This window comes from Monosiga brevicollis, genomic scaffold (assembly GCF_000002865.3).
Source record: "Monosiga brevicollis MX1 MONBRscaffold_44 genomic scaffold, whole genome shotgun sequence".
Classification (NCBI taxonomy): Eukaryota; class Choanoflagellata; order Craspedida; family Salpingoecidae; genus Monosiga; species Monosiga brevicollis.
This window is the reverse complement of record NW_001865081.1, coordinates 59,725-60,141: the sequence shown is the minus strand read 5'-3', so window position 1 is coordinate 60,141 and position 417 is coordinate 59,725. Positions and strand designations below refer to the sequence as shown.

General features: G+C 51.1%; 1 protein-coding gene across 1 annotated transcript in view; it reads left to right on the top strand.

The window, feature by feature from the left end:
- The window catches only part of MONBRDRAFT_39241 (uncharacterized protein), a gene marked incomplete at its 5' end in the record, with an annotated part of 21,340 nt that overhangs the window by 12,776 nt on the left and 8,147 nt on the right, over positions 1-417 (top strand). The gene's annotated exons all lie outside the window — the stretch shown is intronic.

Here is a 417-nt window from a genome sequence, read left to right as displayed (position 1 = left end):
GAAGCACCGAGCTTTGCCAGAGAAGCAATGGGTTGGTGGTTAGATGGCATGGCCGGCGTGTTTTTACCCCATTCGTCAGCTGTTCCAACAGCAGAAGAGAACCAGGTTAGTCCACTGGCATTCAAGTATTCCTGTCTCCGCCCCCGTTCGCACGGGCTCGCACGTCCCGCTCTTTCGATGTGTTTTGGTATTCTCACGCATATGTCGTGTCGTGTGGCTGCACTAGGTTTTGTTTCTTGCCAACAGAGGTCAAGCCACATATGCTTTGACGGAACGACTCTGCATAGGCTGCCGTTTCCGCATCTATTTTGATGTGATTTGGCGTGTAGACTTTGAGACGTTTCCTACTTTACTGTTTGCCCTCCGAACCGAGCGTCAAGGCATTGCCTTTGTACAAGACGTCACTGACCAAAACAG